We start from the raw sequence: 10,555 nt of genomic DNA, 5'->3' as shown, positions 1-10,555 counted from the left end.
AAAAGAAAAAATTATATATATTTTTTGTATGTTTGATCTTTGGTCACCCGGTGGAAACTCAGGTATTCTCCTGGCTGGTCTTGGGGGACCATATGGGGTGCCAAGGATTGAACCCAGGTTGGCCACATGCAATGGAAGGACCTTACTCACTCTACTACCTCTCCAGTCCCCAAAGTTACATATTGAAAGGACACATTTAAATAACCTTGGGCTGCTATTATTTTTATTTTTTTATTTTTTTTATCGTGTTATTTTTTATTTTTATTTTTATCTTTTTATTTGTTAGTTGAGTCACCGTGAGAACAGTTACAGGGCTTTAAGGATCGAGTGTCAGTCATACTATGCTCAAACACCCATCCCTTCACCAGTGCACATGTTCCACCACCAATAACCCCAGCATACCCCCCCCCACTCCCCCTCTGCCTGTGTGGCAGATGATTTTCACTTTACTCTTTCCTTACTTTGATTACATTTAATTTTCGACAGGAAACTCACTATCATTATTTGGAGTTTTTCCCCCAACAGTCAGACCTGTCGGAATGGCATCATTAGATTGTATGTTTTCTATTGTTGGTAACAAAGAGCATAAGATGTTGTATGGTCGCGAAAGCGGCCACCCGGATTTGGAATTCTGGTATTAAGTCCAGAGGTATTTCAGCCAGCAGCCACTGCATTCCGAGATTGGCTTCTGTGGCGCTGGGATCATGGCTGTTCAGGAGCAGAGGAACTGTACATGGGCGACTACTCGAGGTCTCATTTGGGCAGGAGGCAGGGCCGGTTCTGCCTCCCCCATCGCAAGATTCCCCATGCATCCCATCCCATCACTGCAAACTCCTACCTCTCTGTCCAATTGGTTCTGAATGGTGGCGGTCGCCATGCTGTTCAGGGGGGAAAAGGCCAAGGGACAGAAACCCTTCCCCTCCCGGGGCTGCACAGGGCCGTAGCTTAGTTCAGAGTCCAGGATTATAACTGCCAGGAGCCGCTGCGTTCTGAGATTGGTTTCAGTGCCTCTGGGATAATGGACGCTCAGGGGTAGCGGAGCCATTCCTGAGCATATATTTTGTATATCAGGAAAGGCCACCTGGTTTGAAGATGTCCCAGTCCTGCATACTGGAGCTGTGTTAGTAGAAGCTCAGTGTCGCTGGGGCTCCATCTGGAGAAGGTGTGCTGGCTGTACCTTCTCCGTCTGGCACCCCAGTGTTGTGGGCTCGGTCTCAGGTCTGGAGCTGGCAAGATGGCGCCGAGGGCGGGTCGAGGGTGTGACTTCTGGTGCCCGAGACAAATTGGAAACTGGGCTGGTGCCGCCCATTCCAGTGCCCCCCGCCATTTGGAGGTGTCCCAGTCTCACATACTGGAGCCATGTTAGTAGAAGCTCAGTGTCGCCAGGGCTCCATCTGGAGAAGGCATGCTGGGGCTGCTATTATTTTTAAATTTTATCTGTGAAGTCAGAATGTTATAAAAATAAAATAAAATTAGATACTGAAAAACTGAATTTTTTTAAATTGAATCACTGTGAGATACAGTTACAAAGCTTTCATGTTTGAGTTTTAGTCATACAATGATCAAACACCCATCCCTCTACCAGTGCACATTTTCCGCCACCAATGTCCCCAGTATCCCTCCCTCATATCACCCTCTTCCTGCCTCTGTGGCAGACAATTTCCCCCATACTCTCTCTCTCTGGACTGGAGCAATAGCACAGAGGGTAGGGCATTTGCCTTGCATGCAGCCGACCCGGGTTCAATTCCTCTGCCCCTCTCGGAGAGCCCAGCAAGCTACTGAGAGTATCCCGCCTGCACGGAAGAGACTCGCAAGCTACCCGTGGCGTATTTGATATGCCAAAAACAGTAACAACAAGTTTGACAATGGAGACGTTACTGGTACCCACTCAAGCAAATTGATGAACAATGGGATGGCATTGCTACAGTGCTATTCACATACTTATTTTTCTCTATTTCTGGCATCCCTTTATTATTTCATGTCTACCCTATCATATAACTATTCAGATATCCTGAAATTTTCTCCTTACGTATATCCTGCTGAACACAGTCATACCACAATCCAATTATTTCTTTGCCCAAAGAGTTTTAAGAGTGTTATCTCTATCATCACTTGTTACTTAATTTTGGCTTGGCAATGACAATGATTTTTTTTCTGATGGAACCTATTTGGTAGAGCTTACTAAACCATATACAAAACTAGAAAGTGCTATCCTCTCCAGTCTAAAGTGTTATATCCTTTCATGAGTGACTATTTGCAAAGCTGATTTACAGGGTAGCAAATAAGAAAATGGGATGATATACAGCAGCTGAGATATTGCAAGAATTGCCACGCAGGCACTGTTCTCAAGTACTGCTGACCATAAATTCTCACAAGATAAAGTGCATACCAGAGGAAGCAGTGAACCATTTTCTTTATACTTCTTCCATTCTGCCAGAACTCCAAAATTAGAACAGAAAAGAGTGAAAAAGAGCCTACACTTTGGAATCAGAGCAGACAGGCCAAAGAGCCCATCTGTGACGAGCTACAACTCCCTGTATGGGCTATATGACCTTGGACAAGACTGAATCTCACTTTGCTCAGATGCTTTCTTTTGTTTGTTGCTATGTTTTAAAGGACAACAAATATTTTCTCTGTTAGTTTGAGCATATTATAAGTTAATACAAAATGGTCATGTGTCACTAGTGGGAATTACATACACGTATGTAAAAAAAACTATATTATTTGCATGTGGTTAATAGATACAAATGAAAGAGGTCATAAAAGAAGTTCCCTAGTTGCGTGCATCTGGTTACTAGGGATACAATTTACTAGAGATAGAATAGGCTAGTTTGACACTACACCAGTTCTTGATATTTTGAGCTCACAAATTACATGATAGGTGAGTCTTTTTTTATGTGCTTCAAAGAAAGGGGATCATTTTTAACTATGGCTTTGATTTTTAGGGTTCCTTTTTTCTCTTTGATCTTGTTTTATGCATTTTGGACTACTTACCTGGTGGTGCTCAGGGATTATTCCTGGCTTTGTGCTCAGGATTGCTCCTGGAATTTCTGGATCCGTATGTGGTGCTGGAGATCGGGATGGAACCATGAGTAACATGCAAGCAAGAGCCTTATGTCTACATATTCTTTCTCTCTCTCTCTCTCTCTCTCTCTATATATATATATATATATGTTATATATTATATATATTGTCTTAACTAATAAGATTAGAAAAGACATAAAACCCAATCACTAAAATTCAGAATTGAAACCAGTAACGCATACAAAACAGTCGAAATTCTTTACTATCTGATACCAAGTCACATGTCTCAGAGATGGATCACTTGTTAATGAAAAGAGTCAGTGATCTGGGGAAACTATTTATACTAGGGGTGGTGATAAACTTTGATGTTCATTTAAACTTTGTTTCATTATAAAGATTTGTATATAATCCAAAATATAGGTGAAAATGTCTTTTTTTGTTCTTTTTAGTTCCTAGGCAATAACAAGAAATTATTCTTATTATAACAGCATAGCAAACAAATCTATACTAAAGAGCTTTTCAGGGACTAGAGAAATAGCTCAATGGACTGGATAAAATGCACTTCTTGTAAGAAGACTGTAGTTGATCCTTGGCATAGCATGATCCCCTGAGCACTGCCAAGAAGTACCCCTTGACACCTAGCCAGGAGTAGCAATGAGTACTGCCAAGTGTGACCCAAAAACCGGATCATAATAACTTCAGAGGCTATTACAGACACTAAAAATAATAATGGACGTGTAAATTTAGTTAAATGCAAATTGGGGATCAGAGAGATAAACAGTTGGCAGCTGATCCAAATTTGATCCCGAGTACTCCCAAATGGTCTCTTAAGCCCTGTTATGAGTGATTCTTGTTAAATGAAGCAGGAGTTAGTCCTGAGCACAGCCACGTGTGGGCTCAAAATGAAAACAAACAATAATAATAAAAATAAATAAAAGAATAAAAGCACAAATATAAAATATAGAAATTAAGCAGATATCTACAAGATCTAAACAAATAAATACTGAAACACAATGAGCTACAAATGGCACAGTTGGAACGTGCATATAATCAATAGAAATAAATATTTGGGGCCCAAGATATAGTAGTATATTTGCCTTTGCACACAGTCAACCTTCAATTTAGGGCATTCCTTATGGTCCCCCAAGCACTACCAATAGTAATTCCTGAATGCAGAGTTACGAGTAAGCCCTGAGTACACCTGGGTATGGCCTAAAAAACCAAAAAGATAGAAAGAAATAAAAGTTTAACAGGATAAAAAAAATTACGGTAGGAATTCAGAGTCACTTATGATTCTCCTGTCATCAGATGAGAATTATACCATTAAAGGGAAATAAAGATCAGAACTGGTAAAATAGACTGACCAGTGGATCCAGAGACCAGCTCAAAGAGGGCATTTGGAGTCTTTTTGTTTTTTCAAATCAAGAATTGTCAGAAATTTAGAAGCACAGAGAAAAAGAACACTGTTACATGTGGATCTCAAGATGTATGTTCTTATGAATTCTGAAGCTTAGTTACTACAGGATCAAACACAACAAAAAAGATTTCCCTGATGCTGCAACTTAAAGAGTTAAAAAAGAGTTGTCTAGTTCAACATAATTTTCTGGAAGTTAATCAACTCAGCCAATTGCCCTCAGTAAAGCAGAAACATAAGATTCTTCTTTGCGATCATAAATTACACACTGCTTTTACATTTTAATTAAAATAGAGGAGATAAATTAAAGTAAGAATTTTTGAAATCTCAAAAGACACTTCAAAAAATTCTACCTTTATAGACACCTCCCAAATACAAATTTATTTATTTATTTATTTATTTATAAAAAATTACCAGTTTATTGAAAGAAAAACCCCACATCATTCACCATCCCTCCTACCCCCGCCCCCCCATCCAGAGGGCGCTGTGGGGCTCAAGCCTGAGCTGGAGAAGGGCTGGAGTGTCTGGGTAGAAGAATGAGAAAAACATTTTTCAAAAAAAGTTCTGAGCCAAACTTGTGGAGGAGTGAGAGGATGATGGCGGAGCTCCAGATTGCATGGAGGAGGCGAGCAGGGCTGGGCTGTCTCTCCACAGGTGTCCCTGAGTCTGGGAGGCCCCATGCAGCACTCCTAATCTCTCTGGAGTGGGAGAGGAGGGCCATACCAGATTGTGCTCTGGAATTATGCTTTTTTTTTTTTTTTTTTTTTTTGCTTTTTGGGTCACACTCAGCAATGCACAGGGGTTACTCCTGGCTCTGCATTCAGGAATTACTCTTGGCAGTGCTGGGGGACCATATGGGATGGATGCTGGTAATCGAACCCAGGTTGGCCACTTGCAAAGTAAATGCCCTACTCTCTGTGCTATCACTCCAGCCCCTCAGGGATCACTCTTGACAGTTCCTGGAAGACCATATACGGAGCTGGGGACTAAGCCAAGGCAGATCACATACAAGAATAAAAGCCTTAACCTTTGTACCATCTCTGTGACCCATCCAAGCACAAACACAAATTTATACATACAATTTCTAGCAGTTACATAATTATACTCTCCTATGATTTTAGAAAAGTTGGGATCAGTTTCGGGAGGAGTATTTTGCAATTTGTATACTAGTTTATTATACAAATTGACCATTCTTTCTAATTCTAAGTGACCATTCTTTCTAATTCTTGAGGCTCAATATCCTCATTTGCAAAACTATTAATAATATTTTCTTCAAATTTTTGTAAGATTCCAAAAGTGAAAGACTAACCCTTGACTAACAGGATAGGCTTCCAATTTTTTTTCTTGAGTTTCCTGTCCAACCTCTACCTTTTTCACTCTGCTAAAACCAAGTAAGAGCAAAGAAATAAACACTTGGCTTTCTAACTGGTCTTTAGTAAGAAATTCACCAAGTTGGTGGGGGCATTTATGACAAGGGGATGGGATACACTTGGACAATGATGTAGTGAAGTGAACACTCTTGGGGAGGGTGTGATGAGGGACTGTGTTATGCATGAAACTATCATTAACAGTGTTGTAAATGACAGCACCTGAAATAAAATTTGAAAAACAAAACAAAAATTGCTTCTCTCACAGCCAGACTCCAAATAAGCGATGTGTTCCAGATACAAGGAGAAATTAATGAAGATAAATTTGCATTTTAACTAGCAGGTGATGACTGAGTGGACAATCTCTGTGTCTAGTTCAGTGATAATTGCAAAATAGCTGCTTAATAGACATTGAATGCAGTGAAAAGAATGACTAAATTGAATATCTGAGTTAAAGAAATAAATGGAATAATATCTATCTCAAAGGGATTTTCAACTGCACACAAATATTTTTTGGTGTTATTTTCTCTTAGATCAGTGGTTTGAAATCCTAGCTAACCTATCAGAATTGACGGTCAACTTTTAAAATCATTATGCCCAGATCAACTGTATCAAAATTCTGAAAGGGGACATTATAGCTTTGAAAAAGTTCTACAGGTAGTACTCCAAAGCTGCCATCATGCCTCTGGCCAGACCCACCCCCCACCTCAGGACTGAGTGCCACAGAGAACTTAATTTGCCAGAAACTCTAGGTACATGGGTCTTTAGTGCTGAAAACTCCAGACCTTTTTGAGTCAATGTGGGCAACCTTCCCCATGCCCCTGTACTTCCAAAGGACCCAGTAGCCATGTCCAGTTAACTGTCGCATTGAATATTCTGGATTTTCTGGGGTGCACACAGCCTTGTGACATGTCCAAACTCTATAACAGTGACATCCCAGTAGTAGCACACCAGATTGGATGGGTCATATCACAGATGCTAACCAACAACAACTCACAAAAACATTAACACAGGAGATTTAACTTTCAACAACAGCTTAGAAAATCCTCAGACAAGGATTTAATGTCCCTATGGTGAGATACAAAAATTTTCACAAAAATTTTTAATGGAAATAATATTTTGATCATTCTGTTATCCATTGAATGGTAACAGCAATATGCAATAAATTATTTTGATTCTGCTAGGGGGCAGACTTGAGGGGTGGTTGGAAAAATGGAGACAGCAGTGGAGGGAAGCTGACAGTGGCACTGGGATTGGTGTTGGAATATTTAATGCCTGTAACAAATTGTCTAGAACAACTTTGTAAACCAAAGTGTTTAAATAAAGTGTGTGGGGGGGAAATAAACGTTTCACAGGTGGTTATATATACTGTCAAAGTGATGACAGATTCATCCCTTGCACACTAGTGTGTGTTGCGCTATATGTATTTACTTGCTAACAAAGGTCGCTATTTTTTTTTTAGTGTCTCAGTGCTTTTAAGGCAATAATCACTCTATTTTGTCTTTGTTTACTAACAGATGAGGATTAATGGATACAGTCTTTATTGAAACTTGGTTTTCCTGGTAACTAAGATGGATATGGAGTAGTTTGTAAATACAGAAACTGGATAGATTTAAAATGGACGACAATTCTATAATTCTGGCAGTGTAATAGAATGGGCTAGGGAGCTTGAGCTTCTCCTCCTCCTCCCCAACCCTCCCTCCCTCTCCTTCTCCTTCTTCCACCCCCTCCCTCCCTACCTACCTCTCTCCTTCCTACTACTGAATTAGAATCTCAACAGTTTGGACCCAGACATCAAATTTTTTTTATAAGCCTAGGTAAATTCTCTATGAAGCAATGTGTTCACATTTGTAGACGTGGCTACTTGCCATAAACTTCCAAATTGTCTCCAGTTGTCCACAGAGAGGGCAACATACAGTAACCAGAACCTCTTTTAAACAAACTGAGGCTAGTTCCTTTTGAACTCTGCAGAGTTTCTGCCATTTGAAGAAACCAAAGGCCTCAAGCCATCAGTAATTTTTCCATGACAAAGTCAACCATCTAACTTAGACCCTTTGATTCTACAGAAGACAAGTGGAACATACACACAGTACATGTGTTAATGTACAACATTATAATTCCACATATCAGAGCCTGATATTCAGATAAAGTGAGGCTGTCCATTATTGGCCCTCTCTCTAAATACTAATTGCTTTCTGCAATAATACTATATAACAAAGGCATTTTCTGTTCTCTATGATTTTAACAACCATGCATTATAATTAAAATGGTCTGAAATATCTTATTTGTCCTAGCATAAAGGAAAGAAAGACCTTAAAGGCCTATTATTTTGACTTTAACAATTACCCTTTTGCTCCATCACAACTTACTCTTACTTCCATTCCTGAATTTCATAATTTGGAAAATAGAAGAGACAGTAATGAAAATAATTGTACTTTTTAAAAAGAGGGGAAAAAAAGAATTGTATGTGACTCCTTTATCACAAATCCAACATTTTACTTTGAAATTGACTACTGTATTTGTTATTTAATAGACTTATAATTTCTAGCAGTGACTCCAAATTTTATGGCAGTCAGGGCATTTATTTTTTCCAGGAATCTTGCCATAATGGAATAATCTTTCAAAGTGCATACTGTTATTATTCAATAGCATTAAAAACTCCTACTGTGGGTGTTAATTTGTACAAACTACCATTGCACTTGCCATTGATGAAAATACAAATAAAAAATTTTATATTTTATAAACTACTTATGAATTTGAAAATGTGTCCAATATCACTCATTATCCTGAATAGAAAGAACCAACTATGTGAGTAATGGGGTTAAAATATGACTGGTTATGTCTATGTTTTTTTATAATGAGTTTAATGTGTGAAAAGAAAAACTAGTTACAACTGTGAGGACTGTGTTTTTGTAAACCCTCCTCAAAAAATAATTTGAGAAAAAGCCATGTAGTAAAATTATGTCTCGACATAAGATATGTGTTTGGGTATATAAGACACCTCCTAATTTTGTGTCAGATCACTGTCATCACTGTCATCCCATTGTTCATCAATTTAGTCGAGCGGGCACCAGTAATGTCTCTATTCCTCCCAGCCCTGAGATTTTATCAGCCTCTCCTTACTCATCTTTCCCAACAATTGGAGGCTCTTTCAAGGTCAGAGGAATGAGACATATCGTTACGTTTTTGGCATATCGAATATGCCACAGGTAGCTTGCCAGGCTCTGCCCATGAGGGCAGATACTCTCGTTAGCTTGCCAGGCTCTCCAGGAGGTATATAGATATATAGATATATAGATATCTCCATATCTATATATATGGAGAGAGTCTCTTGCCCACGCACCTGGCTGTCTTTCCCAGGGCCCCTCGGAGGGGTTGGGTTCCAGCTTCCCTCCCTGCCCCGAGCCGAGCTCCCAGTGGCTGAAGACCTCCGGAACCTAGCCACAGCCATGCTCAAGGCCCCTCTCCACACATTTCGACAAGCCTCACACATGAAGGTACCGGCAGAGGAACCCAGGTTTGTGTAATCCCATCAACGGCCAACATCCAGAGACTTAAAAGCAAGCTCCCAGAAGCAATATCTTATAATCCTACTTCTCCCTCTGGGAAAAACTGTCAGCTACTGAGTTTCCTGCCCATATGGGACAGCCTCACAAGCTTTCCATGGTGTATTCATATGCCAAAGCTAGTAACAATAATGGGTCTCATGCCCCTGACCCTGAAAGAGCCTCCAATGCAGCATCGTTGAGAAGGCCGAGTAGAGAGAGGCTTCTAAAATCTCAGGGATAGGACGAATGGAGACGTTACTGAGACCGCTGGAGAAATTCGATGATCAATGGGATGATGATGATGATGATGATGATATATATATATATATAAATCTATGATCTGTTGCCTACTGTCTGAACTCCATCAAATATGGTGTGATAATTATGGAAAATGGGTAGGAAGTGTCTTATAATGGGTCAGTCCTGAAAGCAGCCAGGGCTGGGCTTCTTGGGGAAGGGAGGGTTCTCATTTGCGCCCCCCCTCTCTGGTGCACCCTGAATAAAAACAGCCTGGTGTGGAGTCTGATGGCATGGCTATGTGGGCCTCATTTTATATTCACATATGGGAGGAGCCGTCGTTGAGATCTGGAGGGTGGCCGATGAGGAGATTTATCTGGTGCCAGCAGGGTGTGGCAGGGTGTGGCTTATGGATGTGATCTCTGGGTGTGATCTCTCAGACACCCAAAACTGGGGGACAGCAGGCAGAAGATCTCTAGTTCTAGGTCCTGTTGAGTCCAGAGTCCAAGGTCACAAAGCTCAGCATTATCTGGGTTCCGTGGGACTACATTCATGCATGAGGTTCGGTCGGAGCATCCGGAAAGCGGCCTGGAGCGTGGCAGCGGTTGGGTAGTGGAGGTCAGCTGCCAGGGCTGGGTCCCTTGGTGTGGGGAGGGTTCTCACCTACCTCCCTCTGGGGCGCCCCGAGTGAAAACAGCCTGGCATGGAGTCAGATATGGCAACATTAATAAAGACTAAGTTCACATGACAGTCACGGTCTAATAGAGCAATAGCATCAGTTTTTTTAATCTAATATGGTAAAGACCTAATAGTGCAACAAGATGTGATGAGAGCTATATCAGTTAAGATTGCACTCATGACTATAATGGAAATATTCCAAATTTTCAGAGATAAATATCATAACTTATTTCTCATTTTCACCATGACCTGCCATAGGAGTTGTTGGGTTGTTTTGGGAAACCAGC

General features: G+C 40.5%; 1 long non-coding RNA gene across 1 annotated transcript in view; it reads right to left on the bottom strand.

Annotated features, from left to right (window-relative positions):
- Nucleotides 1-309: 309 nt before the first annotated feature.
- The window catches only part of LOC129404434 (uncharacterized), a 14,139-nt gene continuing 3,893 nt past the window's right edge, over nt 310-10,555 (bottom strand). Inside the window, exons 3-4 of the long non-coding RNA XR_008629863.1 lie at nt 2,995-3,068; nt 310-1,437 (exon numbers count right to left, since the gene is read on the bottom strand). This is a non-coding gene — a long non-coding RNA (uncharacterized LOC129404434). The remainder of the gene's footprint in view (nt 1,438-2,994; nt 3,069-10,555) is intronic.

The sequence above is a fragment of the Sorex araneus genome, chromosome 4, assembly GCF_027595985.1.
Source record: "Sorex araneus isolate mSorAra2 chromosome 4, mSorAra2.pri, whole genome shotgun sequence".
NCBI lineage: Eukaryota > Metazoa > Chordata > Mammalia > Eulipotyphla > Soricidae > Sorex > Sorex araneus.
The sequence above is the reverse complement of the archived record's forward strand: the minus strand, read 5'-3'. Positions and strand labels throughout refer to the sequence as shown.